Here is a 6,000-nt window from a genome sequence, read left to right as displayed (position 1 = left end):
CAAAAGCAGAGGCACGACCGGCTGTCTGATTTTAAACGGACGTGTCCGTGTTTACTTTTTTTGTCCATGTTTACTTTTTAGCATTTTCGTTTAATTTATATATTTATGTTTCCCCATCTTGGTCAACCAAACGCCCGCGTGCACGTGGTTAGGGTGTGTGCCTCTCCCTGCGGCCGCCTGGGGTCAAATCCCGCTCGTCACTTCGTGTTGACTTTTTGTGTGTCATCCGCCGTCCTCGAGATTCCCCTACTCAACCGCAACCGTTGATCCCACCGCTTGGGGTCATTTAAGACCCCGTGTTACTTAGTCATGAGGGTGGGATCGTCCTATGATTGGACCCCGTATTATTACTGGCCCCTCTACCTATATCATTATCAAATGAAAATATTTAAAATTGAAGGCGCTGATGAATGGCCTGATGTCATTATGTCCCTCAAAAAGGAGCCAGCCTCAGTCCGGCTGCAAGCTCCAGCGTCCACACTCCGCTGCTCGCGGCCTTGCTTCTCTCTGGTAAGAGAGAGAGAGAGAGAGAGAGAGAGAGAGAGCGAGAGAGAGAGAGCGAGAGAGCTCATATTGGTTATTGTACATGAAGTCATAAGGGTTTGTGTATTGGTACAGAACCAACAGCATCCAATACTGCCTTTTGTTCTCCAAGGTGTATAAAATGAGATATCAGTGACTGTGTAATATACCCTATAAAATTCCTTTTCATTCTATTTTTGTCTGCTGATATTATGTTGGGCACCTGTTCTCTCAATGTGTATGCTAATGATGCTGATATTGATATATGCCTCGGAAAGCAAGCCTGTTATATTGTTGTCCAGGCCGAACATCTTTTTTCCTTGGGTGCACTACTTGTGGGAGGACAAAGCTACATAGATTTCCTCTACATTTAATTGTAACCATGGCACTGTGTTTTGTTGCTTACTATGGAAAATATACTTCCAATAGGAATCTTAGGGAAGAGAAGCTAGAATCTGGCAATGTTGTTAAGTATTGAGGGGAGCTTTGAGGCGTTGTTTAGATTTCGGGGTGCTTGCCATCGTGGCAAGCATGCCCTAGCCGCGGTCTCCAGTCTTGCTAGTGGACTATTGCCTGTTGACTAAAAGGTTAGTCAATGCGGTGCTCACACGGTATTGAACCCAACGCCTTGGGCCTCAGACTTCGGACCTCTACCACCTCACCTACACGCATACTTGTGCCCTCAAGCAGTGAGCAGCAGATGATATGCTCGAACAAAGTGCAACGCCCCCAAAATCCATGGTGACCGGTTGTGTTGGTCACTTGCACCTACACGGGGGCAAGCACCCTGAAAGTTAACCATCGCCGAGCTTTGATATCATGTTCTCCTCATTGCTCTTTGAACGTTGCAGATTGTTGGGCTCTCACTAAATAGTGGACTCTCAAGGATGTAGTATCCTTGAGAGGCTTCCAAGTGGCAAGCATGTTGACCTGCTGCACCGGCCGGTGCAGCAGGTCACATCCGAGCACTTAGAATTTTTGCAAGCCCAAAGGGGTGCAATGCTCAAACACAAAATGATTAAGCGCTGCAAGTGAATCAACTTCAGGTTTTGAACTCGAGCGCTTGCGTTGAGAGGCAGTTGCTCAAACCACTAGCATAGCACGCTTGGTCGATGGGAGGGCGTGTTCAAAAGGAACTCCGATTGCCGGTGGGCGGGACTCCCTGCCACGTCGGCAAGAGTCCGATATTTAGATCAACCCATATTGTTGGCACTCAAATGACATTATCAACAAAATTTTGTGTCCTAGATTTTACACACATACACATCTACCCCAACCCCACAGTAAAATAAAACAAAATGAAAAAGACACAAACAAACCGTGAGCCTTTGCGGATCTGAAACAAGCGAGGGAGGGGTGGGTATCTTGCTACTAGGCTGCACCTGAGCCAGAAATAGTGTCATATGAAAACGTGCTTCATCCCCTCGAAATAAAACAAAACACGAAACACTTTGAACTGTTTTGAAACAAACTTGGAAACACGGAGCCGAAATGCGTTTCTTAGGTTGAGGAAAAAAAGGTCTAATTTTCAAAATTCAAGATTAGCCTGTAAGGTGCAGCGGAAGTGAACGTTGAACTTTGCTCAAGATGAGTGCTCCGAACTGTGCTCAAGGTTCCTTTTACTTACGGAAGGGAGAGCCTTCCGTTCCTTTAGTGAGAGAGTGCAAGTGGTCACAAACAAAGTGGATAAACACTGTGAATGAAGGTGCATGAGATTGAGAGATAGAGAGAGAAGAATGCGACACCAGAATGTTGTCAAACCCTCCTCCAAAGGCCCCACTGTCTATGGTGAGAGAGGTCTACTATTGATTGCACAAATCTCTACAATGCTTTGGACTTGCCGACGATGTCGATGACGATGAGGACGACGACGAGACGGGCTGAAATCTGAAAACGCTAATGGCTGAAATCTGCAAATCTTCTATCTGCTGAATTCTGACTCTATGTCGGTGATGACGATGCGACGACGACACGCTGAAAACGCAGATGCTGAAATCTGCATTTTCCGGGCTGAAACTGCAAACTACGATGGATCTGACCGTGCGGCGAGGATCTGCTGTGGGAAGGTGAGATTTGCGAGGTTCGGGGCTTCTACTGCGATGTCTGACTGCTGAAAACTGAAAACGCTGATGCTTGTGGGGGTTCCGTTGCGGTAGATCTGCAAAACGCTAGATTGCCAAGGTGATGCAAAAACGCTAGGGCTGAAAGCTGAAAACGGATCTTGCCGCTGTCGAGGCTGATCTGCTGTGCAAAACCGCCAGGTTGCTGGTTCTGTGTGAAAACGATAGGCTTGCATCATGCAAAAACTCTATGTCTTCAATTTGGGGGGTTCTTGCTTGAGAAGGTGCACTATGGATGTCCGATCCCTACTGCCTCTTCTGCCAGAAAGTGCTAGTGCTGGGTTTTCTTATATACTTGGCTATCAAAATTGCCCTACCTAGTTTCCAACAAAAGTCACTTAAAAATAATAAGTGAAAATTGGCTAAAATAGGGAAAATAGATCTATGCACTGTCAAAATGCTCCTGATGGGTTTTGATGGAAATCTGATGGTCATGCTGTGTGCAACCAGAGGATATGCATCTATTCTAAGTGTCTGGACATGCACGGTCTGCGAACAGACTCACAAAAGTGCTAGATCACTTCCTAATCTAGGCTGACTGAACTGAACTGAACCCATGTCGTGAAGTAGCTTGTCCACGTACACAGGGTTAGATGTGCACGTGACATCCTCTCCTTTTTAAAGTGAGGTATTGGTACCGAACTGTATGGCGTCGAGGGAGATCGCCAATAGCGTCTGGAATCTTGTGAAGGACTCTTCGCCGGCCTACTCTGATGCGTGGGTCATGCGATAGTTAAACTCATAAAGGTCTACAATGCTTGCTTCTTTGGGCGGCGCCGAAAGCGACAAAGCCATCTGAGGCTCCTTCAATGCTTCAACTTCGTCTACAATCATGCGTCTTCCTTCTTCAAGAATCTCCGAGGATGAAAATTCCTGAAACCACTTCCAATACAAAAACATGAACATACCCATTCCATGTAAAGTGACTGGAAAAATACTATTCCTTCGAAAAAACTGTGCATGCAATGCAAATGAACAAAGTGACTGAGTGCTAAATTGTTCATCAAACACACGCAAACAATGGGGTCGAAACATGTCTTTCTGATCTAAATCTATCAACTGTGGCAAAACACAATGGAAATGCCGATGCTTGATGCTCAATCCTTCTTGTGCTCTTTCGGAAACTGTGTCATGCCAAGGAAGAGACATGGAATGTAAATTCCTTGAATGCAAACATTTTATTTTTTCATGAATCATCCGCATACATCCGTGCTCATTCATGAGTGAATCGTGCTCATCGTACAATATGTCATGCCTATGAAAAGGGATCACATAAGGACGGTGACTAAAATACAGGAAAGCATCATGAATGAAACACTCGAACAATGCGTGCTGACTAATCATTCGAACACAGAATACTTCCTGTGGGGGTTCTTTGGACCTTGACTCAAGAGTCAAGATCGGTTCTTCGTGATTGATCGAATCTTCCTATGGGGGTTCTGTGGACCTCGACTCGAGAGCCAAGATCGGTTTGTCGTGATTGCTCGAACCTGCAATGAGGTTAGCTTCACTAGAAAAAGCATCAACTAAACCCTCATCCTTGTGAACAATCACAGTTTCTTCCTGCAAATCATCATGCTCGTGAATAATCACATCTTGATCATGCAAATCATCATGCTCGTGAATAATCACATCTTGATCATGCAATCATCATGCAATTCCTATGTGTCGTGCTTTGGAGAAGAAAAGACTGAGAGAGTCTCCTTCATCTGATCCTTTGCAATCTGTGCCTGCACACGAGAAAAGAGTCGGAACAACTCTTGCATGTGTTGGGCTCTCTGTTCGGCCGCCAAGTGCGCTTACTCATGCTCATGCTCCAAGGCTACCCTTCTGTCTTCGGCTGCCAAGTGCGTGCGGTCGCGCTCACGCTCTAGGGTTGCCATTCTTTCTTCGTGCTCGCGATCCAGTTCGGTTATTTGTTCTTTGTGCTCGCGATCCCGTTTTGCTTTTCTCGCTTTGCCTGCACAAGCCAATTCTATCTTTCTTGCTTCGCGTTCTAACTTCTGGTCCATCATCATCTTGGCGAAAGTCTCCATAGGAGTTAGTGCAATCCTTGGCGTAGATGGGGAAGGGGGAGGGTCGGAAAAACCTCCTGGTGGGGAAAACTCTTCTTCGCCACTCCCATGCTCACTACCTCCATGCAAAGTAATCATTCCACTTCAGGTAATGACCATCCACTGAAGTCGTGGGTTTTTAAGTTCACAAGGAACTTGGGGTCTTGTGGATCTTGGGTTCTTGAGTTCCTGAGGTTCTTGAGGGTCTTGGGTTCTTGGGCCTTTGAGGTTCTTGAGTTCTTGAGGTTCTTGAGGTCTTCTTTCGCTTGCAATCTGTGTTTGAGAAGGATCTTCTCTTCACCCGAGCTCTTCTCTTTCCCGCGGGTGCACCCCTTGGCGGCCTTGCACTCACACCAAGGTTGCTTTTTTCCACCTCACGTCGATTGGCTGGTCGCTAAGTGCACGGTCCGCTCTCAATAAATGAAAAGAGAACAAGGGGAGGCTGGACAAGCCCTTCTTTCTTGGGTTTCCTATCACTCTTCAAAAAGACGATTAGGAATAGACACGCCCAAGACTTGGGTTACGTGCGACCGCAACAAGCAAAAAAAATTCTTGTGGTTTTTTTCTTGAGTGATACAGAACACTGCCAAAGCTCTGATAGCAATGTAAGGTGCAGCGGAAGTTAATGTTGAACTTTGCTCAAGATGAGTGCTCCGAACTGTGCTCAAGGTTCCTTTTACTTACGGAAGGGAGAGCCTTCCGTTCCTTTAGTGAGAGAGTGCAAGTGGTCACAAAGAAAGTGGATACACACTGTGAATGAAGGTGCATGAGACTGAGAGAGAGAGAGAGAGAAGAATACTACACCAGAATGTTGTCAAACCCTCCTCCGAAGGCCCCACTGTCCTTGGTGAGAGAGGTCTACTATTGATTGCACAAATCTCTACAATGTTTTGGACTTGCCGACGATGTTGACGACAATGAGGACGACGATGAGGCGGGCTGAAATCTGAAAATGCTAATGGCTGAAATCTGCAAATCTTCTATTTGCTGAATTCTGACTCTATGTCGGTGACGATGTCGGTGACGACGATGCGACGACGACGCACTGAAAACGCAGATGCTGAAATCTGCGTTTTTCGGGCTGAAATTGCAAACTACGATGGATCTGACCGTGCGGCGAGGATCTGCTGCGGGAAGGTGAGATTTGCGAGGTTCGGGGCTTCTACTGCGATGTCTGACTGCTGAAAATTGAAAATGCTGATGCTTGTGGGGGTTCCGTTGCGGTACATCTGCAAAATGCTGGATTGCCAGGCTGATGTAAAAATGCTAGGGCTGAAAACGGATCTTGCTGCTGCCGGGGCTGA

At 46.4% G+C, this 6,000-nt stretch overlaps 1 protein-coding gene across 3 annotated transcripts in view; it reads left to right on the top strand.

The window, feature by feature from the left end:
• Positions 1-380: 380 nt before the first annotated feature.
• LOC147419725 (uncharacterized) overlaps positions 381-6,000 on the top strand; it is a 93,691-nt gene continuing 88,071 nt past the window's right edge. Inside the window, exon 1 of one of the 3 annotated variants that reach the window (XM_086505500.1) lies at positions 381-510. The gene's annotated coding sequence lies outside the window, so the exon portion shown is untranslated. The remainder of the gene's footprint in view (positions 511-6,000) is intronic. The other 2 variants (XM_086505501.1, XM_086505499.1) reach the window with 2 other exon arrangements.

This window comes from Adiantum capillus-veneris, chromosome 29, assembly GCF_014529385.1.
Source record: "Adiantum capillus-veneris isolate H3 chromosome 29, ASM1452938v2, whole genome shotgun sequence".
In the NCBI taxonomy this organism is placed as follows: domain Eukaryota; kingdom Viridiplantae; phylum Streptophyta; class Polypodiopsida; order Polypodiales; family Pteridaceae; genus Adiantum; species Adiantum capillus-veneris.
This window is presented reverse-complemented; position numbering and strand designations above follow the sequence as displayed.